We start from the raw sequence: 26,975 nt of genomic DNA, 5'->3' as shown, positions 1-26,975 counted from the left end.
CTTAGGAACAGGGTTGCTTTAGTCTATAGAAAGGATCACGCGCAACCCGTAATATTAATAACAAGACCTACAAACAAGCCTCATTAGGATTAGGGTGATGTACCAGTCAACCAGCTGTCTGCCAGAATAAAACTCAAAACTATTTAAGCTAAGTGTTATCTACAGTATCCAGCATGCAATAAAAAATCGCAAGACGTAAGCAATATGACTTATAGCAAAAAGAAAAGAGCTCATTAGATATACACTCATAGAAACATAATGAGTAAGCAGATAGGAATTTGAGTGAAGAAATGGAAATTTAAGAAACAACCAAATTGAAATTCTAGAACCCAAAAATATAGTATCTGAAATGAAAAATTCACCAGATGATTCCACAGCAGTTTGGGCTCTATAGAAGAAATATCAGTGAACTTTAAGGTAGATCAATAGTAACCATTCAAACGGCAATACAGAGTGAAAAAATAATTTAAAAAAAAATGAACAGAGCCTCAGTGCCATGCGAGAGATAATATCAAGTAATCTGACGTTTAATTGGAATTCTAGAAGGAGAGAAATTGGGGCAGAAAAAATGTTTGAAGAAGTATCATCAAATTTGATGAAAAAAAAAATCTCAACACACAGATTTTAGAATTTCAAGTAACCCCAGGCAGGGTATACCCAGAGAAAACCACACCTAACACCAGAATTGGGTTGCTGAAAACAAAGGTTTAAAAGCAGCCAGAAGAAAAAAGGTATACAGTTGACCCTTGAACAACATGGGTTGGGACCGTGTGGGTTCACTTATACATGGATATTTTTAAGTAGTAAATATTGTAGTACATGGTCTGTGCTTGGTTGAATCCATGGATGCAGAGGAACCACAGATATGGAGGGATGCCTGTAAGTTATACACAGATTAACCCCCATGTCATTCAGAGGTTAAGTGTATTACATATAAGGTAACAAAAATAATGATATAATTGACTTCTTACCCAAGACAATGCAAACTAGAAGACAATGGGATGCCATCATCAAAGTTCTGAAAAAAAAATGTCTTTCAAAAATAAATATAAAACAAAGACATTTTCAGATTGACAGAGACTGAGAAAAAATTGTTCCCTAGGGACTGTCAGTATAGGAATCATTAAAGGAGTCTTTAGCCTGAAGGGAAATGCCCCCAGATGTAAAATGAATCTGTATCAAGGAATGAAAAGTGCCAGAAATTAGAAATATGTGGTAAATATAAAATAATTTGTTTTTTTATTTTAAAGTTTCTTTGAAAGACAATGATGGTTTAAAGCAAAAATAATACGCTATTTGAGCTTCCCTGGTGGTCTAGTGATTGGGAATCTGCCTGCCAATGCAAGGGACATGGGTTTGATCCCTGGTCCTGGAAGATTCCATATGCCTAGGAGCTATGAAGCTTGTGCATCACTCTGCTAAAGCCTACACACCCTAGAGCCTGTGTGTGGGAACAAGAGAAGCCACCTCAGTGAGAAGCCTGTGCACCGCATAAAGAGTGGCCCCCACGTGCCACTAGAGAAAGCCCACTCGCAGCAGTGAAGACCCAGCACAGCCAAAAAATGAAATAAAACAGTTTAAAAAGGTAGCCAGGAGAAATGAAAGGCAAGAAGTTTGGACAGAAAGGAAGAAGTGAAATGATCTTGTTTGCAGCAGACCTAATTCTAAGTAGTCTACACAAATGCCACTAGAACTAAGAAGTGAATCTAGCAAAATCACAGCATAGGTGGCAAGTATGCAAAAATTAATCATGGTTCTATATGCTAGCCAGAGAAATTGGGAAATGAAATTTAAATATGTGTCGTCTTGTGCCAGCCCTCTGCTCAGAACCTTCTGATGGCTTCCTACTTCACTCAGAATAAAATCCAAAGTCCTGTCCGAGTGCTTCAAGGCCCTCCTGCTGTGCGGCCTCCTCCCCACGCAGCCCTGCTCTGACCTCTCCGCAGCCTCCCGCACCACCTCCCCATGGTACACTGTCCCCTACTTCCTTTGTGTCTCTGCTCTACGATCACCTTCTCAGAAAAGGCCTCTCATCACCTGCTATAAAAGCACTTCCCTTACTGTGCTTTGGGTTGTTTTTTAAAATTTTTATCGATCTGTTTATCTGTGTCAGGTCTCACTGTGGCATGTGGGATTTTTATTGCGGTGCATGGACTCTTTAGTTCCGGCTCGCGGGCCCAGTAGTTGCAGTGCACAGGCTTGGTTGCCCCGACACACATAGGACCTTAGTTCCCCAACAGGCCTGGAAGCCATGTGCCCTGCATTGCTAGGTGGATTCTTAACCGCTGGACCACCAGGGAAGCCCCGCTTTGGGTTTTACAGCCCTCACCACCGATATACTGGATGTTTGTTTGTTTGCTGTCTCTCCCCCTTAGACCGTGAGAACAAGGACGCTGTCTTCTGTGGTTGTCCACGGCTGGATCTGCAGCGCCTAGTGTGGTGCCTGAAGCTTAGTGAGCATTTGTTTCATGAATGATTCAGAACAAAGTATAATGCTGATCGGGACTAGATACTGGAGGGTACTGTCGGGGACCCTCTGGTTACTGGAGGGTAACTGTACTGAAATGGCAGTTGTTGGTTCAGGAGGCTCTTGAGTTCCCTTTGATCTTTTTTGAAAACATACGTAATTTTACCATGACAGAAACATTTTCGTTTAAAATCGTGATGTCTTGCTGAGTCCTGAAGCAGAACAGGGCACATCTGTAGGGCAGGGGTCTCCAACCTCTGGTATCTGATACTGGATGATCCGAGGTGGAGCTGATGGAATAATAATAGAAATAAAGTGCACCGTAAATGTAATACGCTTGAATTATCCTGAAACCTCCCCTCTCCCCACCCACACACATCCCAGTCCGTGGAAAAATTGTCTTTCCACGAATCCACTCCCTGGTGCCAGAAAGGTTGTGGACCGCTGCTGTCGGGCACCTCTTCTCTGCATGACACCACATCACTTGCAGAGTACTCTCCTGGGCTTTGCCACGCCGGACGGCACAGGGCCTGGGGGTACAGAGGATATGACGGGGAGGCAGGATTTCAGGTACCTGCCTATGGCTGCCGTGCAGACGAGCTGAAGCCAGGAGACTGGGTTTCAATCCCACATTCCTTTCCACTGCACCTCATGATGGGAATCGGGCCCCATCACAGTTTTCGCATGGTTCCTTGTGGGCAAGGCAGCCCTTGGGGTCTGATCTTCATGAGGATAAGTGTTCTGCTGTCTCTGCTCTGTGCACATGAGGCAGCAGGTGGAGAAAAAATTTTCCAGATTTTTGAGTTCTGTTGTGGAGGCAGGATCTGGGGGAATGGAGACTGGACCGACATCAGTCAGGCCTCAGGTGTTTTATTGTATAAAAGGGCACAGGAAGAGCCCTGCAGGCCCTGGGGTGGAGTGAGGGCCCCACAGATCCCTCCTGAGGACTCTGGAATGTGCACTGGCTTCAGCTACGAGGAGGAGAGGCCTGGAGGGGCCCCAGTCTTGTCACACATGCCACTTTGAGCTGCAGGGAGGCCGGTGGGGAGACATAAATTCTTCTCTGGTTGAAGTTTGTGTTAGTAAACAAGGTCGATGGCAGACGAAAGGCTGGGCATCTGTGTGCACTCTCCCACCCGCTGGATCCTCAGAATGGATGAAAAAAATGCCTCTTCCACCTTCCCGGCTGAAGAAGCAGGCAGAGAATGATCCTGTGGGTGTGACTGGTAGATAGAAGGCCCGGCATTAGATCTTGGGTCTTGGGCTTGAACTCCAGGTCAAGTGCTCTCTGGGGGAATTCCCTGGTGGTCCCGTAGTTATGTAAGACTCTGAGCTTCCAGTGCAGGGACTGCAGGTTTGATCCCTGCTTAGGGAGCTAATTTAAATATGTGTTCTCCAGGACAGCTGCAAATCTCCATGGGGAGTGAGTGGAACGGAGAGTGATGTGTGAGAACTCTAATACCATAATCATGAGGAGGCAGCTTCCTGGGGACTGTTCTGGAGGAAAGATGAATGAGGTGGCCCCACGTGAGGGTAGGGCTGGACTGAACTCGTGTGGGTGTGTGTGAAGGAGTGGGCACATCAGTTCTTCCTCTTGTGCGTTTGGTACCTGCCTTCTCCGTGGCCCCTTACTTTGTGTGACTCTCTCCTGGGGATCGTTTTACTTGTCCTCCCTGGGTTTAAGGCTCTGACTCCACAGGGAGGCTGTTGGGAACTCAGGGTATCGCTGACAGCAGGTTGAAGGCAGCTCTGGGCTCCCCTGCAGGAGGCTGGGGCCCCATGTTCTGCAGATGTCATTCTGGGAGTCAGACATCAGGCAGGGGAGCACCATGCAGGGAAGCAGGACTGATGGTTGCAATAACATTTTTGATTGCAGGACCACATGCCTCTGTGTGTGTGTGTGTGTGTCTGTGTGTACCTGTGTGTGTCTCTGTGTGTCTTTGTGTAGAGATAATGCTGGAAAGAATGTTTTTTTTTCCTAACTCAGTGATGCATCAGAAATAAAAATTACTACTAAGATCCACTTGCAGAATAACTGCAGGGTGAGGCATGTTAAGAAGCCTTAGCTCATCCTCAGTGCTCAGACTTAATGAAAATACAAATGTTTTTCATCAAAAGTATATTGTTGCTTTAGGGGGGAAAAAAAATCTGTTCCTGCATTTAAGCATTTGCAGTGGTGTAAGCTTGTCTCTCTCCCATGAGCCTGTGGAGCTGTGGCCTCTTCCTACAGGTGGAGTTGTTTGACACAGTGAAGCCTGTTGTTGTTTAGTCACCAAGTCATGTCTGCTCTTTGTAACCCCGTAGATTGTAGCCCCGGAGAAGGCAGTGGCACCCCACTCCAGTACTCTTGCCTGGAAAATCCCATGGACAGAGGAGCCTGGTGGGTGCAGTCCATGGGGTCGCTAGGAGTCGGACACGGCTGAGCAACTCCACTTTCACTTTTCACTTTCATGCATTGGAGGAGGAAATGGCAACCCACTCTAGTGTTCTTGCCTGGAGAATCCCAGGGCTGGGGGGAGCCTGGTGGGCTGCTGTCTATAGGGTCGCACAGAGTCAGACACAACTGAAGCGACTTAGCAGCAGCAGACTGTAGCCCACCAGGCTTCTCTGTCCATGCGATTTTGCAGGCAAGAATCCTGGGAGTGGCTTTCTTTGTTGGCATCTCGCTTGGTGTTATCTGTAACTCCTAATGAGTTCCTAGCCGTAGTCATGGTAGTAACATTTGTTTTTCAGTCTCACAGTTGTGTCCTACTTTTCACAACCCCATGGACTAGAGCATGCCAGGCTTCCCTGTCCACTAAGTCCCGGAGTTTGCTCACACTCATGTCCACTGAGTTGGTGATGCCATCCAGCAGTCTCATCCTCAGTTGCCCTCTTCTCCTCTTGCCCTCAGTTTTTCCCAGCGTCAGAGTCTTTTCCAGTGAGTTGATGCAAATATATGTTTGCAGTGCTGTCAGTGCTTCGTGTTTAATGCCAGAAGGGCAAAAGGAGCCAGCTCTGGGTACATGCAGCAGCTTGGCCGAGCCTCAGAATCATCATACTCAGTGAAAGAGGCCAGCCTCAAAATGTTACGTGCTGTGCCGTTCCACTTTTGTGACATTCTCGAGAAGACAGGAGCGCAGTGGGAGAGAGCAGTCAGTGCCAGGGGCTGGGGGGCGGGAGGGGCGGATGGTGGAGCAGCGTGGGGGAGGGTTTTGGGGGTGATGGAGCAGTTCTGAGTCCTGGCAGTGGCTGCATGAATCTAGGCAGGTGTCGAAACTCAGGGATCAAAAAAATAATTTTAAAATAATTTATTTCAGAAGGTTGTCTAGTCCCTGAGGACAGGCTCTAGTCCCTGAGGACAGGCTCGAGTCCCCTCTGCTCCTGGAAGTAATTACCTCTGTACTGAGAGGTTTAGGAAAATTCCCCAACCCAGGCTCACTTCCGCATCGCTGGTGTCCTTTGGCTGATGGTTGTCAGGATGCATGAAAGGCCACAATCTGATATTCTCTCTTCTATAAAATATCGTGGAGGGACTTCCCAGACGGTACATCAGTTAAGATTCCGAGCTTCCAGTGCACGGGATGGGGTTGATCCCTGGGAGGGGCTTTCCTGGTGACTCAAACGGTAAAGACTCTGCAGTGCAGGAGACCAGGGTTTGATCCCTGGTCAGGAAGATCCCCTGGAGAAGGGAATGGCTACCCATTCCAGTATTCTTGCCTGGACAGAGGAGCCTGGCAGGCTATAGTCCATGGGGTACAAAGAGTCAGACACAACTGAGCAACTAACACTTTCACTTGGGGGACTAAAATCCCACATGCTGCCCAGTGTGTCCAAAAAAAAATGTCTTAGCGTTTGCACCTCTGCTTCAGACCTACCCCTTGGAATACATTTAGGATGCACATTTAAGTGATTTTTTTTTTTTTGCCACTTTCAAGATTTCCTTTTGTGTGAGTATTTATATGCATGTTTATATGACTGTGTGAAAGTCGCTCAGTCGTGTCCAGCTCTTTGTGACCCCATGGACTGTATAGTCCATGGAATTCTCCAGGCCAGAATACTGGAGTGGGTAGCCTTTCCCTTCTCCAGGGGATCTTCCCAACCTAGGGATCAAACCCAGGTCTCCCGCATTGCAGGCGGATTCTTTACCAGCTGAGCCACAACGGAAGCCCAAGAATATTGGAGTGGGTAGCCTATCCCTTCTCCAGAGGATCTTCCTGACCCAGGAATCGAACTGGGGTCTCCTGCATTGCAGGCAGATTCTTTACCAACTGAGCTATATATGATTGTAAGCGATTCTATGAAACTGATAAATTGAGAACAGTGATTCCTTTACAGCTGTTAGTTTATTCCTTTGAAATCTTTTCTCCTTTGGAAACATGTCCAGAAGGGTGAACCACCTTCACATCTCTCTCCCCAGCAAAGTCAAGTCTCCTGTCTTGAACAGACTCCACCGTCCACGCGTTTGCCTGAATTTGAAACCCAGGGTGCATCTGTGCCATCTCTTTCGCGCCCTTCGTTAGGCACCGTGCTCTGTATATTCTGTCTCCTAAATAGCCCTGCAGTCGACCCCTTTCCTTTCCAGCCAGCTCACCACTCTGCTCTCCCCTTTAGCTGAGATCTTCCTGATACTCAAGTTCATTCAGCTCATTCTCCTGCTGAACACCTTGTCAAGCTCTCGTTCCCTTTATTATTGAATTTACTTACTCATTTTGGGCCCTGCTGGGTCTTCACTGCTGCACGGGCTTTCCCCTAGCTGCAGAGTGAGGGCTGCTCTCATTGCAGGCTGCCGGCTCCCCACTTCAGTGGCTTCTCTGGCTGGAGCACGGGCTCTGGGCAGGGCGTGTGGGCTTCAGTCGCTGGGTGACAGGGCTTCAGCAGTTGCTGCCCCCGTCGCCAGAGCACAGGCTCAGCAGTGTGGCGCATGGAGCAGGGGGTTAGTTTTCCGAGGCATGTGGGGTCTTCCCAGATCAGGGATTGAACTCGTATCCCCTGCATTGGCCGGCGGATTCTTTTCCCGCTGAGCCACCAGGGAAGCGCCTCTCTCATTATCTTTAGAAGAGTCCGAACACCCTGACATGGCTCCATATCCTTGAACCAGGTAACTCTTCTTGCTTGTTTGTCAGGTTTAGTCTCCGTACCCACCCGCCCCCAGTCCAGCACTCAGCACTTGCAGAATGCTGCTCCCTGCCCTTGGCATCGTGCCCCGCACTCCTGGCCACACACAGTATTTGTGTGGCAGGTTTTCCATCCGCCTGTGCGTGCTCACCCTGCATGTCATGGTCTTCTGGGCTGAGCGTCTCTCCTTGCTGGCCTGAGGATGGTCCACTCTTCTGCCCTGGCCCCTGCCATGCTGTGCCATCATTGTCCCCAGGTTGTTGCAGACAGAGGCCTCCCTGTGCCGTCACTGTTGTGTCCTGGCACTGCGCACAGCCTCACGCTGGAAGGTGCTTGGGGAAAACTTGATGGTGAAGGGCCAGCGTCATCTGTAAAATCCCAGAGCCAGAGACCAGCAGGAACGTGATGACCTTGAGGTGCCAGTCCCTGCCTTCTGATTTGCCTACAGTCTGAGCAGGGAAATAATAACCTTTTAAATACTTGAATAACGGTACATAAACTCCAGATGCCCCTGAGGGATAGGATGGGAACTGGAGGAGTTGAGAAAATTGCACAGAGCTCCCCTTGGCAGGAAGTTTCTTTTCTTTTTTCTAAAGATCTTTTATTTACTTAGCTACACTGGGTCTTCATTGCATCTCGAGGGCTGTCTCTAGTTGTGGAGAGGGGGCGTTATTCTCTCGCTTCGGTGCATGGCCTTCTCAGTGTGGTGACGGCTCTTACTGTGGAGCACAGGCTCTAGGTACGTGGGCTTCAGTTGCAGTTCACAGGCTCTAGAGCACACGCTCAGTTGTAGTGTTCCCGAGGCACGTGGGATCTTCCAGACCCAGGACTCGAGCCTGTGTCCTCTGCCCTGGCAGGCGGATTCTTTACCCCCGAGCCACCAGAGGGGACCCCTCTGCAGGAAGTCTTGCCTCACTTCTTTCGCAGCGTGTCTCGTATCTGCCTGTCCTCTGACACTGTGCAGGTCACTGCCCACTCACCAACGCTGAGCCACACTCCCACCCCACTCCCTCTGTGGGTGACGTCAGGTGGCCCGGAGGCCTTCGTCACATTCCAGGGAGGACCTTACCTACTGCTGCATCATGTGGCCACCAAGCCCAGCAGCCCTCTCTGTCGCGCGACTCTCACATGGTGGGCCTGAGCTGTCGCTTCCCTGCTCTAGGTGATGTTGAAACACCTCCCAGCTGGGCCTCTGCATCTGTCCCCTACCGTGTGGTCCTGTGGCCAGATCGTCTGCAGCAGGGATCCCCAAACTCTGGGATCTAATGCCTGATGATCTGAGTGGAGCTGATGTAATAATAATAGAAATAAAGTGCATGATGAATGCAAGGCATTTGAATCATCCCCAAACCACCCCCTCACCCCGGCCAGGTCTATGGAAAACTGTCTTTGATGAAACCAGTCCCTGTTGCCAAGAAGGTTGTAGTTGGAGGTGTCCACTCCTTCTTCCTCCTTCCTACTCCTCTTTCTTTCCCCCAGCACCTAAAAAAGATGGCTGTCCACTTGGGAAACATGGTGTCTTGAGTCCAAGTTTGGGCTCCATGTTGCTGGTTGGAACCTAAGATGCTGAAGGCGGCCCTCGCCTGGGGTTTGCCCCACAGCCCTAGCTGGGAGCACCTGTGTCCTCCTCAGACCGTAGACCCGGGTGGCTGGGGGACTGGAGAAGCTCTCTGCCCCATCAGGTCTCTGTGGTCCTCCACCTTCCCTTGCTCAGACCCTAGTCTTGGGCAGCTGGGGGACTGGGGGTGGGCTCTTTGCCCCATCAGGTCTCTGTGGTCCTCCGCCTCCCCTTGCTGGGCAGGGGAGGGGTGTGCCTTGTACCCAGGACTGACTCTGCTGTCTCTGAAGTCGTGTCCGGCCAGCCTGGTCAAGGATGGTTTGCCCTGCATCCCACAGCCATCCAGACTGCCACAGAGAGGGATCCTGGAGCGCTGACAGGCTCTGCTGACTTCACAGTTCTGCCAGGCCCAGGGCCTACCCACTCTTGTTTGAAGCCTCATCTAATTTCCTGCTTAAAGCAGACCACCAGGAACATGGAAGTCTCATGGTCTCAGCTTATGGGCCCTGCCTGTGTGGCCCAGCCCCTCCTTACCCATGGCTCCCCACCGACCTGACCAACCAGTGTGGCGCGTGGACAGGTCACTGGCTTTCCTGGGCCTTTTTCCTCTTCTCTTTAATGAGGAATTTGCATGAGGTGGTGATCACTGATTCTCTCCAGAAGTTTGATTTAATAAAGTCACTATTATATCTACTGGGAGTTAGTGTCCAAACTGGTAGATGAGGCATGCGCATCCACTTTCCTCCCTCACTGGGGCCCAAAGAAATGATAGACAATGAGGTGGGGCAAAAAAGAAGCAAGTGACAATACCCTCAGCAAACCAGAAATGCAGAAGAGTCCCTGGAAGGTAAGAAAGGAATGGGTTGCCAAGAAAACCAGAGCAGAGGATGCAGCAGCTCAAGAGAGACGTGAGTGAGCTTTTCATGGAGCCCTGGAGAAGCTCCAAGCTCCTTAAACACTAAGAATGAGAACTGCAACTGACTGGAACAGCTGCCCCACCTCCAGGAGTCCCCAGCGACACTTGCTGCAGAACAGAGCAGCCCAGAGCAGATCTTGCCTCCAGGATGAAACCGAGTGTTCTCTAAAGAAGGTGGGCAGACTGCCTGGACAGTTCCCGGTGATGGTGCTGGGCTCTGAGGTAACTGGAGACCCCAGAACAGACCAAGAGGAGAGGTGACGCTCTCCAGACTCCCCAGATGATGCTTGCGGTAAAGAACCCGCCTGCCAGTGCAGGAGGTGGAAGACACGCAGGCTCGATCCTGGGTCGGGGAGAGCCCTGGAGGAGGGCCTGGCAACCCGCTCCAGTGTTCTTGCCTGGAGAGTCCCCGTGGACAGAGGAGCCTGGCGGGCTGCAGTCCATAGGGTCCCACCGAGTTCAACACGACTGAAGCGATTTAGCACACACGCACAGGAGCAAAAGACATCATGTGCTTTACACCCAGAATAAAGCGTTCTTATTTTCAGCAGCCATGAGTGAGAGTCCCAGGCTGCCAACCTCCTTCCCGCCTACCCAGCCTCCCATCGAAAGGAGAGGCCTGAGGGAAATAAATTCTAACCAATCTTCAGAATTTTAAGAAACATATTGCTAAGTTTCTGGAGAGAAGAAACATCTTACCAAAAAGAATAGAATCAAACTGGCAGCAGACTCCTCCTCAGCCCCACTGGTGGTGCCACATCTGCCACGTTTGAGGGAGATAAACGCCAGCTGAGAAAGCTACTCCTAGCCACATTATTCATCAAGTGTGAAGACCCATAAGGATATTTCTGTGCCTTGAGGAACTCAGAAATTCATCTTTACATCCCATATGGGGGGAAAAAAAAAGAAGTCAAAGAGGTCCTCCAGATAAAGCAAAAGAAAAAGCAACAATCTAACAACAAAAACAGAGATTGCTTGGTGGGCAAGAAACAGTGGCAGCCAGTGATCCAGAAGAAGGGAAGATACCTGGAGAAAAGTGGAAATGCTTTAATTTACCCTGACTTTTTAAAAAGTTAATTAATTAATTAATTAATAATGGCTCTGCTAGGTCTTTGTTGCCTCAAAGCCTTTTTCTAGTTGTGGCAAATGGGGGCTACTTTGTAGCTGCGGTGCTCGGGGCCTTTCATTGCAGCGGATTCTCTTGTTGCAGAGCATGGCTCTAGGCAAGAGGAGTTGGTGGTTGTGGAGAATGGACTTGGATGCCTCATGACACAGGGAATCTTTCTAGACCAGAGATTGAACCCAGGTTCCCTACATTGGCATTCAGATTCTTAACCACTAGACCACCAGGGAAGTCCAAATAGACCCTAACTGTTGGAGGTTCTTGGACTGCAAGGAGATAAAACCAGTGAATCCTAAAGAATATCAGCCCTGTATATTCATTGGAAGGACTGATGCTGAATCTGAAGCTCCAGTACTTTGGCCACCTGATGCTATGAGCCAACTTATTGGAAAAGACCCTGATGCTGGGAAAGATTGAAGGCAGAAGGAGACGGGGTGGCAGAGAATGAGATGGTTAGATAGCACCACCGACTCAATGGACATGAGTTTGAGTGAACTCTGGAAAAAAGTGAAGGAAGGACAGGGAAGTCTTGGGTGCTGCAGGCCATGGGGTTGCAGAGTCAGACACAACTTAGCCACTGAACAACAACAACAGTTGAAACGTCTCAGGTCCAGCGGAGAGGTTTCCTTTCCAGTGGACTGATCACGCCATTTGCTGTCCAGTGAGTGGTCCTCTGGCATTGCGCTGCCAGCGCTCCCAGTCCTGGCTGTGGGCTCTCACATCGTCCCCTCCTCACCAGGTGCTATTGTTTCTACCTCTGCGACGTGTTCCCAGCTCCCCTGGGAGGAGGAGGTGGTGTTGACACAAGTCGGCGAGTGGAGGGCGGGAGTGGGAAGAGCTGGGTGTGGTTTGGGAAAGGAGCATGCCCACGGCTTCTTAAGCCGGCTGCACTTTGTCACTTGGGGAGCTTTAACATGCCTGATGCCCACACCCATTCCTGGCTGATTGCATCAGAAGTCCTGGGGATGGCGCCCAGTGACTCTGCTGTGAAGCCCCTGGGAGGTCAGGTGAATTCAGATGGAAGTGAGGATTCAGAGCCTTCACTGGGCTTTTGTGGGGCTTCCACAGTGAAAGACAAGCTGTTCACACTGAGAAGATCAGAAATAGGCCCCAGAGATGTTTTTCCTTTTAATTATCCTTTCATTTACATGAGTAATTAAAAAATAAAAGTAAACACAGTAGCATATAGAGTAAAAAACTCTTATCCATCCCGCAGAGATAAGCCAGTATGTGTCTCTCCAGGTCTTTTCCGTGCATTTACCCAAAAGGGTGTGGAACTAGAGCTCGTATGCACTCTGACTGAGGACAGATTTGTGGTGCTGCCGCAGGTCCTGTTTCCAGGTGTCGGGGGAGCAGCAGGCTCCCTGGTCCCAGCCACCTGCTGGCCCAGGAGCTGGCATCGTAGTGGCAGAGAAGGCCCTTGGAGATGTTTTCAGCAGCTCCTTTCCTTCTCCACACCCCGCCCCACCCTGTGCGCCTGGAGGTAGGGGGGAGGCACCTGGGAACGGCCTCTCTGGACGGATGGCCCTCCTGCCAGGGCCATGGCCAGTGTGAGGGCTGCACAAGAGGAGCCTGGCCCAAGGGGTCCCCAAGAGCGTGTTGACCTATAGTCAGGAGGTGGGCACAGGCCAAGGGCAATGTTGCTGGAGGGAGGCGGGAATGGGGGTAGGGAGGTGGGCCGACACCACCGGAGGGCCCTGGCCCCAGTTGGACTGGACCTGTCCTTGGCGGCCCCTTGTCCAGGTCCAGGCCAGGTGCTGAACTGGACAGGTGTGCACACGGCTTCCCCCACAGGCCTGTGGGCCTCTGCTAGCCAGGGAGTAGAGGCCCTTCCTTGTGGAAAGGACTCTACCCTGAGGTCCCTGGATTGCACTGGAGCGTTTGATGCTAAAAGGGATGGGCTATTTAGCTGCTATTTCAGAAAGCCTGGAAAAACTATGGCTGAGATGCAGGGAGGTGGTAGGAGCAGGGTGGTTTCTGCTTCACTCTGAGGAGTCTAGCTTGTCTGTAACTGGTTCTACATATATAGTATATGTGTATACACATATATATATGTGTGTGTGTGTGTATTTATATAATATATACATGTTATAGATGAAAGCATGTGATGTACACATTGTATATACAGATACACACATGCATACATATTGGGGTTTACATTTTTTGCAAATTTAGATCATACTACATTTGCATGTTTTTCTGCAGATCTTTATTGACATTTCATATTTTATAAATACTTCCAAGCCAGTAAATGGATCTACTTCATTTCTTTTAATCACTCTTTAGTATTCTAAATAGTTAACTATTCCCAAATCAAGTGTTTATGATACAATTTTTTTTTTTTTTTAATTTTTTTTAAATTTAATTTTTTATTAAATTTTTCTTTTGTTTAGCTGATTAACAAACAATGTGATAGTTTCAGGTGAACAGCTAAGGAACTCAGCCCTTCCTATACATGTATCCATTCTCCCCCAAACTCCTCTCCCATCAAGGCTGCCATAGAACATTGAGCAGAGTTCCCAATGCTATACAGTAGGTCCTTGATATCCATTTTAAATATAGTAGTGTGTACATTGATATGACTGAATTTTTAATACAGATCTGGCTGCAGGGAATATATTTGCTTATTTATCTATTTGCTTCTATAGAGTAAATTCCCAGAAGTATAATTGCTGTGTCATAGGATGAAAACATTTAAGATTTTCAAAGAAACATAAACGGTGCCAAATGGCTGTCCAACAAAGTTGGGCCATGTTTAAACTACCAGCAGCATATGGGTGTGCCCATTTCTCACACTCTGCCAATGATGAATAGCACTTGCCTTTTGAAATTTCCAGGTGTCTGATTGTTGCATTTGGTTATCAGTGGGGATTTTTTTCCTATGCTTACTGGCTATTTCTTACTGTGTGAATTGGTTTTCCATATCTTTGCCCACTTTTCAATGGAATGTTTGCATTTTCTGTATTGCTTTATAAGAGCTCTTTATAAATCAGGAATATATATTTCCTGTCTTATGTATATTGCATATATTTTTTCTTAGGATAATTCAAATCTTCAGCTTTATTGAAAGCTTTCACAGTGTAGAAAAGGTTTGGAAGAGATGAAATAAGAAGCCGCCTACTTTTAGGATTGGAAAAAAAAAAAGACAAAAGGGCTTATCATTTACATACAACTTTTCAAATAGGGTTTAACTTTACCAATTAAAAAAAAAATCCAAGAGTCCCATTGTTATAATTACTAGCTGGCTTTTGCTTTGCTTCTCCTCCTACTTTTAAAATACTTGAGATATAATTCACATATCCCCACATATTTTTCACCACCATAGTGTAATTCCAGAACATTTTCTTTGCCTCAAAAAGAAACTGCAGTCCATTAGTAGTCTCCTTTAAACATTCGGTGAAATATGCCAGTGAAGCCTTCTGGACCTGGGCTTTTCTTTGTGGACAGTTTCAAAATTCCTAATCCAATCTTTTTAGTTATAATCAGTCAATTAAAATTTTCTTCCTGATTCAGTTTGGTAGTTTGTATCTTTCTAGGAATATGTCTGTGTCATCTAGGTTGTCTAGTTTGTTGACATCCAGTTGTTCATAAAATTCCTTTATAATCCTTTTTACTTTTGTACAGTCAACAGTGATGGTCCCTCTTTCATTCTTGATTTTAGTAATTTGAGTCTTTTCATTTCTCTTGGTCAGTTCAGCTAAAGGTTTGTCAATTTTGTCGATCTTGTCAAAGAACCGGCTTTTGGTTTTGTTGATTTTCTCCATTGTTTTTCTGTTCTCAGTTTCATTCATTTCTTCTCTAATCTTTATCATTTTTCCCCTTCTGTTGCTTTCAGTTTCATTTGCTTTTTTTAAAAAGATATCTAATGTAGAATGTTTCAGCATTCAAAAATTTAAGATCATGATATCCAGTCCCATCACTTTATGGCAACTATAAAGGGAAAAATTAGAAGAAGTGACAGATTTTATTTTCTTGGACTCCAAAATCACTGTGGATGGTGACTGCAGCCATGAAATTAAAAGATAATTTTAATTGCTCCTTGGAAGGAAAGTATGACAAATCTAGATAGCATATTGAAAAGGAGAGACATCACTTTGTCAACAAAGATCTGTATAGTCAAAGCTATGGTTTTTCCAATAGTCATGTATAGATGTGAGAGTTGGACCATGATATGAAGGCTGAGCACCGAAGAATTGATGCTTTTGAATTGTGGTGCTGGAGAAAACTCTTGAGAGTCCTTTGGGCAGCGGTGAGATTAAATCAGTCAATCCTGAAGGGAATCAACCCTGAATATTCATTGGCAGGACGGGTGCTGAAGCAGCTTCCCACTAGTTACCGGCTTTACACATAACAGTGCGCGTGAGGTAGTGCTGCTTCAGTCCCGCCTTGCCCTTCCCGCTGTGTGCTCCAGCGTACCATTAAAGTCCCTTGTCATTTCTTTACCTCCTTTAGGTTTTATTTTCTCAGGAGTTGCCCTTGGCAATTTAAATTTATAACAATCTGGTATAGATTAATTCCAACGTAATTTAATAGTATATCGACAGTTTGCTCTTTTATAATTCCATCTCCTCACCCCTGTTTAGTTGTTGCACAAATGGTATCTTCACACACCATGTGCCTATTAACACAGAGTTATGGTTATTGCTTTATACAACTGTCTTTTAAATAGAAGGAAAAAAGAGTTACAAACAATACATTTCTATTATTATAAATGACTTTTATATTTACCTATGTAATTACCTTTACTGGTGCTCACTTATTTTGTGTGGTTTTGAGTTACCATCTAGTGCCCATTAGTATTTCCTGTAGGGCAGGTTTGCTAGTGTTTACCCAAGTATGTCTTAATTTGTCTTATTTTTTTTCCCTTCATTTTTAGCAATTGAGCTGAAATTTATATAACATAAAATTAACCATTTTAAAGTGAACCATTCAGAGGCATTCAGTACACTTAGCACCTCTCTCTACTTTCAAAGCATTTTTTTTTTCACTCCAAATGGATATTCTGTACCTGTTAAGCAGTTGTCCCCATTCTTTCATTGTTTTTTTCTTTTTTTTCAAATACTGCTTCTGCTTTTTTTTTTTTTTGACTGTGCTGGGTCTTTGTTGCAGTGCGTGGGCTCTTCATTGTGGTTCTTCGCTGCAGGATGTGGGCCTAGTTGCCCCATGGCGTGTGGGTTCTTAGTTCTCTTCCAGGGATTGAACCCATGTCCCCTGCATTGGAAGGTGGATTCTTAAACACTGGACCACAGGGAAGTGCCCCCATTCTTTCATTGTTGTAGAATAGTTTGCTGGATCTAGTGTTGTTCATCCATAGTCTCGTTCTTTTTTAAAATTTTTTATTTTTTTAAATTATGAAACTATGAAGACACATTTACAGGAGACTTGGAGAATGCAGAACAGAGTTACATATAGTTCCAGTATATATTACAATTATTTTTTAAGTAGATAAATTAAGATTTTTAGTTGGAGTTTCAATATCAAACTCTCAAAAATTAATAGGATGAATATACAGAGAAGTAGAAGGATATAGTAGACCTGAAAAGCTCTATGACCCAATCCAGTGTAACTAAGATTTATACAGGTTTCGCACAATGATAGGATATGACTTCTGTTCAAGTTCCCATTGCACAGTCTTTGCTTTTAGCAGATTGAGTAGTTCATCCCACTGCTTTCTGGCCTTGTGACTTACGATGAGAAGTCAGCCATGAATCTTATTTTGGTGCCCGTCTCTCAGTCGTGTCCGACTCTTCAGGACCCCATTGACTGTAGTCAGCCAGGCTCCTCTGCCCATGCAATTTTCCAGGCAAGAATACTGGAGTGGGGTGCCATTTCCTTCTCCAGGGGATCTTCTCGGCCCAGGGATCAAACCTTCTGTGTCTCCCTGCATTGGCAGGTGGATTCTTTACCACTAAAGCCACCTGGGAGGCCCATTAATCTTACTGAGGACCCCTTATAGGATGTGAGTTCTTTCAAGATTTTCCCTTGTCTTTGGCAGTTTGATTATGATGTGTTGCAGAATGGATCCTTTGAGTTTATCCTGCCTGGAGTTTGTTGAACTTCTTAGATGTATAGATAAATGTTGTCCTCAAATTTTACAAGTGTCCAACTATTAGTTCTTCAAATATTCTTCCTGCACCATTCTCTTCTCTCCTTCTCAGATTCCTGATATGCATATGTTCGTATGTTCAATGATATGAATTTTACTTCATTGTATCTCTTTCTGTTTCTCAGGCTGGTTAATCTCAATGGATGGATCTTCAAGTTCATTGAATCCATTTGAATCTGCTCTTGAGTCCCTCTAGTGATTTTTTAAAAATTTGTTATTGTACTTTTCAAGTCCAGTTTCTATTTGGTTTTCTTTTATAATTTCTTTTTTTTAATTCTTGTATATTTGGTGAGACATCATTCTCATACTTTGCTTAATACACAGTTTCTTGGTTCTTTGAACATATTTAAAGTAGCTGATTTAAGTTCTTTGTCAAGTAAGTCCACCATCTGGGTATCCAGTATATGAATCACACTTATTTTCCTTTGTAGGTTTAGTAAGTTTGTGGGACATTTAAAATATATAATGTGGCAACTTTGAATTTCAGGTTCTAATTCCCCAGCATTTGCTGTTGTTGTTTGTATTGACTTTTCTGAACAAATTTTATCAACTCTGTATTTTTGTCATGTGAGGCGACTGAAGTCTCTACTTTGGTTGGTTTAGTAGTCAGCCAGTGATTGGACAGAGACGTTCTTAGACATTTAGAGTCAGCCATCCTCCCAGTCTTTGCTGAGGGACTCTGTACTCAGACAGACAGATGACAGCTCTGTCTAAACCCTGACTTCCTACTTGCACAAGGACAGCAGAGGTGAGAGCTTGGCGCCTTCTCAGGCCTCTCCTGAGTGTATGCGTAGCCCTTCATGTGGTCTTCTAGATTCCTAGGAGCATGTCGGGCTTTTCCTTTTAAGCGTTTTAAATAGTCTGTTGTTTGCCCCTAGGGGGCTTCCCTGGTGGCACAGTGGTAAAGAATCTGCCTGCCCATGCAGCAGACGCAGGAGATGCAGGTTCGATCCCTGGGTCCGGAAGATCCCCTGGAGAAGGAAACAGCAGCCCACTCCAGTATTCTTGCCTGGAGAATCTCATGGACAGAGGAGCCTGGTGGGGCTGCAGTGCATGGGGTTGCAAAAGAGTCAGACACGACTGAGCGCAGCACAGCATAGTATTGTTTGCCCTAACTGTATCCACTTGCCTCAGCAAAGTTGAATATTTACCTTTAGGGGGAAAAGAGCTTTTTATATCGAGTGAACTCTGACTTAGGTTAGACTGGGCTTTTTTCCCCTCTAGGCAGGCTTCTCCAGGGAACCACTAAACAGATTAGACAGTGACAATTCTCTGAGAGTGGAGCTTTGACACTCCAACCCAGTTCTTCCCTATCTCTTGGCTGCCAGGCTACTCATTTACACAGTAATTGTGAACCTGGTGATTTTCAAGGCTACCAGGGTGATGGAAAGCCAAAGGTTGGAATAAGGCAAGTTAAAACCATGGAATAGATGCTCCATGGAGTGGTAAAGACTTTGGCTAATTTCTAGAGTTCTGACAAAGTTGACTCTAACTTTTTATTTTTTTGCCAGTTTTTAAATTGCTTTTGTGGAGGAGAGATTTTTGAAGGTCCTTATACCACCATTCTTGATGTCATTTGCTCTTGTTTTTTTAATTATTATTAATAAAGATGTTTAGAATCACATTGAATGTTTGGCATCATCATATTTGGCTAGCTAAGAGAGCTCAATTTTGCCACTAATTCACTGTGTCCTGGGGCAAGTTTCAGAATCTGTCAGCCTCAGTTCCACAGCTTGAAAAATGGTTGGTTGCCTAGCGAAAGCTTCAGTTTTTCTGAGATTCTGAGCTTCTAAAGGCCACATTTTCATCCTCATTTTCAGTTCTTTCTTATGCAGCTTTACTGAGTTACTTTTTAAAAATTCTTACCATACCCTGTCAGTCATATTTTTGTGATAATTATTTCATTCTGAATTGTAAACATCCTTCTGATAACATCATTATGGCTCTTGGTTGTTATCTATTCCTGCTGAGAGACTTTAAAAATGCAGTTGCTATGTATCTTACCATAGAAAAGGGGGTTACTCTTCTCGCTGTTGTCCGCCCCCACCGCCCTGGGTTAGCAGCTCTTTGGCATGAAGTAGAAGATGCTTTTAAACGGGCCTTGGTACAGGGTAATGGTACCCAGGTCTGGAAGTAAAATGCCATAGCAACTGAGCCACACATCCCACACCCTAATATAACTGCTGATGAATTGACCCCCAATGGCAGATTTCAGCCTGCCTTGATCATACCATCTTTGTAAACCATAGCCTCTGTGCTTGGTCTTCAGCTGCCTTCTGATGCCTAATTGCCATGGACACCCACCCCCTCCCCACACTCCTGTGCCTCTGGGTGCCAGGTGCCCTCTCCCTGCCCTCCTTGCACCCAGCTCAGTGAGAGTGTTGGTTAGCTGTGTCCGACTCTTTTATGACCCCATGGACTGTAGCCTGCCAGGCTCCTCTGTCCATGGGATTCTCCAGGCAAGAGTTCTGGAGTGGGTTGCCATTCCCTTCTCCAGGGGATCTTCCCGACCCAGGGATCAAATCCAGGTCTCCCTCATTGCGGGCAGGTTCCTTAGCATCTGAGCCACCAGGGAAGGCCCAATCAGCCGACACTGGATTCTAGGGCAGGAGGACGGGCCACAGCATCTGGCGCTGCTCCCCTGAAAGCCCACCTCGCGTTTCTCAGGCACCTGCAGGTGGGCACCAGATTGTCACTCATGCCTCCCTCTTGGCGCTGAAGTGGGCCTGGGTGGCAGGAGTGGGACAGGGGTGTCCTGGTGGTTTGGCCAGGCTGGCTGGCTCGCAGGGAGAAGGTGGGGTTCCAGTCCAGCCCTGCCATCTTATCTTTCCTCTCTTCCTCTCTGCCTGTCCTGGTCTCCGACTCAGAGCTGCTCATCCTGGCACGAAGGGGCAGATGTCTGCCCTGTGCTTCCAGGGCCTCTTTGGCACCAGGTTCTAACCCACAGTCCCGCTCACGCCCCCTGCTGGCCGCTGTCTCCAGGCGGAATGGGCCCCCGGGGGTCTGCAGCCCACCCCCCAGCCGCAGACTGGCTCCCGTGGGCGCACTGTCTCCACATCCCAGCGAGCTGAGCACGGGACAGCCAGAGCAGGCCTTGTGTGGAGGTGGTGTGCGTGGGCGCCATGTGCTGCGTTCTGAGAGATGCCAAAAATATCGGTGAGCCGCACGCCCTCCCCTTGGCTCCGAGCGCCTCAGGCATTACGTCATTTCATCCGGGCCTGCGCGGCCAGTCCGGTGACAGGCGGGACCCCGAGGCCCGGCCACTGAGTGACAGCCAGGGCTCCCGTGCAGACAGCAACTCGGGGCTCTTCCGGTCCTACTCAGGCCCAGGCCCCTCCCTCTGTTTGGGTAGAATTTTGGCACCTCTGGTTGGTCTCCCGAGTCGTGCTTGGTGTCAGTGTAAAGACATGTTCCTCTCAGGCGGTGCGGGACCGGGGGCGGGGCGCGTGCCTGCTGGGGGCCGAGCCCCAGGCGGGCCTGCCCACGCGCGGGCCTCAGGCCGCCAGGGTAGGCGCCCAAGGGGCAGCTTGGCTTTCCTACAGCTCGGCTTCATGTGCACTCTGAGCCCTGGGAGCCCAGAGCTGCCCAGCTTAGTCTCCCAGCGATGGTGTTTCCCGCAGCCCTCAGCACCTGGCTGCGGCGGCTGGGCTGTGGCGCGGCGTCCAGGCGGGCGGAGTGGGCGGAAGGCTGCTGGCCGCAGTGCCTCTGTCCAGTCCACCAAGACCGCCTCCTCCTGCCTCTGCGCCAGCGGCTCTGCCAGGCCTCGGGGTTCGCGTGGAGTCTTCCCTTTCTGTGGTCCCTTTGAGTTTGGTGAACTGCCCCACCCAGGCCTCCCCTGGAGCCCGGGAGTCATTCTGGAGCTCTGATCCTATGGGGACCCAAGACACCGTGACACTTCAAAACTGGCTTTCCTGACCACCTCTCCTCAGCCCTTTTCATCCACGGATCTTGCTGTCACTGCCTGTCAGCTGGATCTGTCTCCTGAAGCCCTAGCCCTTCCTTCTTTGCCAGATTGTTTTCACCCAAAGGAAGAAGCGTTTCCACCAGAGGACACTGAGCGTGTGCAGAAAGTGGGACAGACCTCAGCCATGGCTTATTCCGCTGGTTACCGAGCTGCTCTGAGGTGATTCTGAGGGACTTCCCTGGTGATCCAGGGGTGGACGCTTCGTCTTTCAGTGCAAGGGGTGCAGGTTCAGTCCCTGGTCAGGGAGCTAAGATCCTACACGCCTCTCAGCCAGAAAACCAAAACATGAACCAGAAGCAGTGTTGTACCAGATTCAATAAAGGTTTTAAAAATGATCCACATCAAAAAAAACCTTTTTAAAAAAATGCGATTCTCTAAAAAGAAACGGTACAAATGAATGACAAAAGGGAAAGAGACTCACAGACTTATAGAACCAACTTATGGGGGAAAAGGATGGGTGGAAGGGATAGGGAGTTTGGGATGGACATTGCTCTATTTAAAACGGATAGTCAACAGGGACCTACTGCATAGCACAGGGAACTCTGCTCAGTGTTATGTGGCAGCCTGGGTGGTAGAGGAGTTTGGAGGAGAATGGATACATGTATATGTGTGGCTGAGTCCCTTGCTGTTCACCTGAAACTATTACAACATTGTTTGCTACTTGGCTATACCCCAGTGCAAAATAAAAAGCTTTTTAAAAAAGAAAAATAAAAGGAAAAAAAAAAAAGTGATTCTGATATAGAGGGGTCCCACCTCTGCCCTTTGTAAATCTACTATGAACAGACTCTAACTTTACTGATACCAGCCTTTCCTTTGCCCCAGCCTTTCCTGTCCAGAAAGTGTATCTAACTGCTTTGTCCTAAAGATCTAAAAATAGAACCAAACAAAGCATGTCCCTGTGGCTTGACCTCACTCATACAGTTCCTGTTTGCTCCGGGAATTAGTTGGGACTCTTTATTTTGCAAATAAGGCTTGCAAAGTTTGTTGGCTTTTTAAAAACCCAAGAGACAGAACTTTGTAGCTTAGTAACTAGAAAATCACTGGTAACTGCCTTCAGGAACAATTTGATCCAGGACTCTCAGCAGAGTCCCCAGGTGCTTTGCTTTTCCTCTTTACCTCTTGGTGCTTCTTTCCTCTCTAAACTCATATCCTTCCAGACCCAAAAGAAAAGAAGTAGTCTCTTTCAACAGTTCCATAAAAGCCGTGAGCCTCACTCTCCTGGGCCTGAACTGAGTCACATGCCTGTCCCTGAAACAACCACTCTTGCCAGGGTGTAGAGCTGCGTTGACCAACTGTAGCTCCTGACTTGGGCCACATCATATGTTGAGTCAGGCCTTGGCAGGTTCTTACTGAGTTCCTGGGTGTCTGGGCCTGAGTGAACCCAGTTTCCACCCCTGCTGGAAGAGTAGGCCCCTATACTCAGTTCTTGTTCAATCGCTAAGTTGTGTCCAACTCTTTGTGACCCCATGGACTTCAGCACTCCAGGCTTCCCTGTCCTTCACTATCTTCCAGAGTTTGCTCAAACTCATGTCCATTGAGTCGGTAATGGCATCCAACCATCTCATCCTCTGTTGTCCCCTTCTCCTCCTGCCTTCACGTTTGCCCAGCATCAGGGTCTTTTCCAGTGAGTCGGCTCTTTGCATCCAGTGGCCAGAGTATGGGAGCTTCAGCATCAGTCGTTCCAGTGAATATTCAGGCCGATCTCCTTAAGGGGTGATGGGTTTCAGATCCAGGGATGGAGCCGCTGCCTCTGCCATCGGTTTCTAGTGACAGGCAGCCTAAATGGTCTTTAACCCTCTCTCCCCCAGGTGGGTTCCTATTTGTAAAAAGTTGTATTCCCTCAGTTCTCCTGTGTTTGACCTTCTGCAACTTGAAGGAAAACCGTTTGTTACTGAAACTGTAGAATTGAATGCAGAAGTGTGCTTTCTTTTTAAAAGTATTTTTTATTTTAGTATAATTGCTTTACAATGTTGTGTTGGTTTCTGCTGTACAACAACATGAATCAGCTGTAAGTATACATATATGCCCTCCGTCTTGAGCCTCCCTCCCGCCTCCCGCCCCTCTAGGTCATCCCCGAGTACCAATCTGAGCTCCTACAGCAGCCCCCACTAGCTGTGTGTCTTACACGTGGTAGTGTATACACGTGTCAGTGCCACTCTCTCAATTCGTCCCACCCTCCTGTTCCCACCCTGTGTGCACAAGTCCTTTCTCTATGTCTGCGGCTCTGTTCCTGCCCTGCAGCTAGGTTCATTGGTACCAGAGTTGGGGAACAGCAGTTCTCTACCCTGCCTGCATTTGAAGTGACCTGGGGTACTCTGACAGCAGTTGGGCCAGGGCATGATCTGAAGATCAGGAGTTTTTAAAGCTCCCCAGGGGATTTTGTTGTGCAGCCAGGGCCGAGAACAACTGCTGTAAAGCAGTGGTTCCCAAACATTGACATGCAGAGGGGTCCCCAGGGGCCCTTGGCCCAGGGCGGACTTTGAGGCCATAGATCTGGGTGGATGGAGTGGGAGATTCTGCGCCTCTCATCAGCTCCCAGGCGATGCCGAGGCCGCAGGTCCCCTGGCTGCCCTTGGAGCGGCAGGGCCAGCGGGGTTCCGTTCATGAGGCCTCCTGACATCCCCGGCAGGTGCACACACACCCCTCGGCCCCTGCTCACGCTCAGACTCCATGCCGCTCGGCTGCCTCCAGGACAAAGTGGAACCACAGGCTTCTCAGACACCCTGCCCACAGTAGCTGTCCCGGGGGTGGGCTTCCAGGCAGGTGAGGCACCAGCGTCCCAGGCTGGGCAGCCTGTCAGCGCCTCACGCCATTAAGCTGAACGCTCGGTAAGTTTTCCTCTCCGAGAAGCAGAGTCAGTAGGGTGCTCTCCTCTGTTGCTCAGTGGGAGACGTATCAGACGGGACCACAGGATTCCCTGAGCCACCTGCCCAGGAACTCAGAGCCCGGGACTGAGTGGGACTGTGTCTACCGGGTCTTGGGGCTGCCCTTCTGGGTGCAGCTGGGTGCTGCACCCTTGCCTTTGGGGAAAAATGTGACTCAGTGGAGATGGAAGAGGGGCCCCTGCCTGTTCGGCCACCTGATTTAGCTGCCTTTCGGCAGGAAAGCCTGCACCCATCCCAGGAGCAGGCACCCAGAAACAAGAGTCCCCCAGGCTCCACCCTCCACCTGGAGCCTGTGCTGGTGCCTCGTGCTGCCGCCGCTCCTCCTTCCAGTGCACGACTCCGAGTGGCCTGGCTTGGATGGAATTCTCGTAATACTCAGTTCCGCTGACGTTTAAAGAAGAAATGCGTGTGGAATATGTACAGCAGTTCTTGGCACGTGTAAGCTCCGCCGGCGTCATGCCTTGGCTTGCTAGGAGGTGAAGTGTGAGAAATTCCCAGAGTCCTCACTTGTTCACGGGATCCCACGTGTCTGCACAGTCTCCCTTCCTCTCTCCTGTGCATCCGTCAGCTAAGGACTTCACGGGTGCTCCCTTTCTGACTGTGGCACCATGCCCGTTGTTGTGTGCACTGATGGCCCTGGCTAGTCCAGGGGGACGTGGCTTGTGTGTTGCACAGTATTAATCAGTCACGTGATATCCTCACATGCTTAGTTGACTCTTTGTGACCCCATGGACTGTAGCCCACCTGGTTCCTCTGTCTATGGGTTTTTCTGGGCAAGAATAACTGGAGTGGGTTACCATTTCCTCCTCCAGGAGATTTTCCCAACCCAGGGATCAAACTCAAGTCTTCTGCATTGCAGGCAGATTGTTTACTGCTGAGCCACTGGGGAAGCCCTGTATTAATTAATCACTATGCAGTTATTAAGCACCTACTGCATATTTGGCTTCTTGGAATACATGAAACAATCTAGTTGATTGACATTGTTCTTAGAGAATTTGCAGTCTGATTGAGGAGACCAGCTATAAACATTAACTACCAACTGGTATGGGGCATCTATTAATATATATATACAACACCCTCCTCCCACCATGGCAGTATTGAAGAAAATGGGAACTTGGCTGCTTCTCCAAGGCCTTTAAAATACCGAGAGGCTGGAAAAATTTGGAATATTAGATGTCCTCACATAATGAGCCAAATGTGTGTTCAGATTGCTCCATGTTCTCACTCTCCAAATGTGATGTCTCCAAATTGCAAAATAGGAAGATATTTATGTCAAACCCAGCCAGCCCACACATCTGAATCACACAGGAGCACTTTGTCAGAGCATCTTACCAAATGGCTCAAACGGAAGCCAACTATTTGAGAATCCCCCCTCCTTAGGAGGGACTTAATAAAGCAAATTACCTTATTAAAAGTGATTTTACCCTTTTTTATTATTATAAATTTTTGGCCACACCACATATCATATGGGATCTTAATTCCCCAATCAGGGAATTGAACCTGGGGCCCCTGCATTGGAAAGGTGCAGTCTTAATCCCTGGACCACCAGGGAAGTCCCTGCACTTAGATTTTTATAAGCACAGGTGATGAGGCTCACTCATTCATTAAATATTTCCCAGCATCTACTATGTGTAGATATCAGAGCTACAGAGATGAAAAGAACTTCTCTCTTCCCTTAAGAAGTTCACATTCCAGTTGGGGAAATAATGTGAGTGGGCAGGGGCTCAGAGGAAGAATGTGAGGTGTGGATGCGGCATTCCCTCGGGTAGCAGAGTGTAAGGTGCGGCTACGTGGGCAGGGGTGGTGGCAGCAGGAGGTGAGATGGCCAGGCCAGACTGAGGGACTTCCTGTGATGTTCTCATTGCCACTTCATTTTTCTGGCTCACAGACAAGCAGTATAGTGACTAGATTTTGAAACTATATTTTCCATAAATGTTGTTCTCAGCTCGAGCACATCTTTTCCTCTGTTGGTTAACAGAAGCATCTTCACAGAAAAATGAAGTTTGGGCCAAGTTTACAGACCTTTATTTTTCCTGAGGTAATCCAATAGACTGTCAGGTATCAGAGTTCAAACTACTCATATCAGATTTGAGACAGAGGCCCAGAGAGGGAAGTGGTTTGCCCCGAGCCATTCAGCTGGTTAGTAGCTTGTTAGTGGCAGACAAGGCGAGAATCCAATTCTATAGATTTACTGCAATTTCTGCCAATGATGTCGACAGGCTTCTAGCCAAGTGCTGCTCCAGGCAACTGGCAGGAGCTCCCCAGAGGGCTGTGTGATGAGCAGTTCTGAGAATGATGCTGTGGTTGATTACTGATGTCTGCCAAGGACAGGTGATAGGAGACACCTTGACCTGGGCTTCTTAGGAGGCAGCTGCCCTCATGGGGCTCACAGCTGGATGAGGTACAGGCCTTGATTTCAGCATCAGATTTTCCACTTACACCATCCTGGACCTGCAGGGACACTGACCAGGTGCAGAGCAGGGCTGGCCGTAGCGAGCGGTAGGGTGGCTCAGGTTCATGCGCTGAGTGCTGAGCTGGCCTCCAGTGGGGTGAGTTGCAGCTGTGGGTCTGTTGGACTTGGCCTCTGGGGAGAGAGGGCTACTGGCTGGTATCACTTCTCAGAGACATCCACCCTGAAGCCAAGCCCATCCCTGACCCTTCAGTGGTTCGCTCTGCCCCTGACTCGCCTCATGGGGGACAGGGGCACCCCTGCCAGTCCGCTGTCCCTCTCCCCAGAGAAGGCTGAGCTGTTGGCAACATCCAGGCAGCTGAGAGCATCTTTAGAAGATTCTAAAGAGTCCAAGGGCAGGTGGGTGTGAACTCCCAGCAGAACACTCATTTTTCCCCAAGTTCATTAAA

The 26,975-nt window shown here is 48.0% G+C and overlaps 1 protein-coding gene across 2 annotated transcripts in view; it reads left to right on the top strand.

Annotated features, from left to right (window-relative positions):
• Window positions 1-26,975, top strand: part of CRACDL (CRACD like) — a 126,465-nt gene that overhangs the window by 29,575 nt on the left and 69,915 nt on the right. The gene's annotated exons all lie outside the window — the stretch shown is intronic.

The sequence above is a fragment of the Oryx dammah genome, unplaced genomic scaffold, assembly GCF_014754425.2.
Source record: "Oryx dammah isolate SB20612 unplaced genomic scaffold, SCBI_Odam_1.1 HiC_scaffold_25, whole genome shotgun sequence".
NCBI lineage: Eukaryota > Metazoa > Chordata > Mammalia > Artiodactyla > Bovidae > Oryx > Oryx dammah.
The sequence above is the reverse complement of the archived record's forward strand: the minus strand, read 5'-3'. Positions and strand labels throughout refer to the sequence as shown.